This window comes from Triticum aestivum, chromosome 2B (genome assembly GCF_018294505.1).
Source record: "Triticum aestivum cultivar Chinese Spring chromosome 2B, IWGSC CS RefSeq v2.1, whole genome shotgun sequence".
NCBI lineage: Eukaryota > Viridiplantae > Streptophyta > Magnoliopsida > Poales > Poaceae > Triticum > Triticum aestivum.
In genome coordinates, this window is record NC_057798.1 from 542,031,767 (window position 1) to 542,032,643 (window position 877).

Sequence of the window (877 nt, forward strand, 5' to 3'; positions counted from 1 at the left end):
ACCCACCTCTTTGCTAAGCTGATCAGCTGTTTCAATGTATTTTGAGTAGAATGTCAATGATTCTGTAGCAACGTAGGCCTCTACAATGGAACCCTCGGGTATAGCTTTGTTCCTAACATAGCCCTTGAAAGTGCCTAGCCGCCTTTCAATAGGGTACATCTAGCCATACTGTACTGGACCTCTAAGTAGTGCCTCATCAGGTAGATGAACAACCAAATGCACCATCACATCAAAGAAGGCTGGAGGATATATCTTCTCAAGGTCGCATAGGATAGTTGGTATCTTGTCTCTAAGACGCTCCAAAGCATCTATCCTGATATTTCTACTGCAGAGTTCCCTGAAGAATTATCCCAACTCTGCAACTGCTCTGTATAAGTCAGGGCGGCCCAATCCTCTAAGGATAACAGGTAAAACCCTTTGAAGTAGGACATGGCAGTCATTAGTTTTCAACCCTTGTACCTTGTTTCCATCTGCACTGACTCTCCTTTCAGGATTGGAAGCAAATCCATGTGGGAATCTCACACGTGACAGGACCTCGCAGAATTCTTTTCTTTTTACCTTGTCCAAGAGGTACACGGCTGGTTCCATATCCTGTGGTTTACCTTCATCTTGCACCTGCAAATCCTGTCTTATACCCAAGTGTGTCAAATCAATCCAAGATTTTAAGATATCTTTCGTCTTGCCTTCAATATTAAGAAGTCTGCCGATAATGCTGTCACATATATTTTTCTCGATGTGCATCACATCAAGATTATGCCGCAGATCCAAATCTTTCCAATACTCCAAGTCCCACAAAGTGGACATGCGGGTAAACAATAATCTCTCTTCTCCCCTCACATGCTTCCTTTTCCCGCTACCATTACCAGGATGGTTTCCT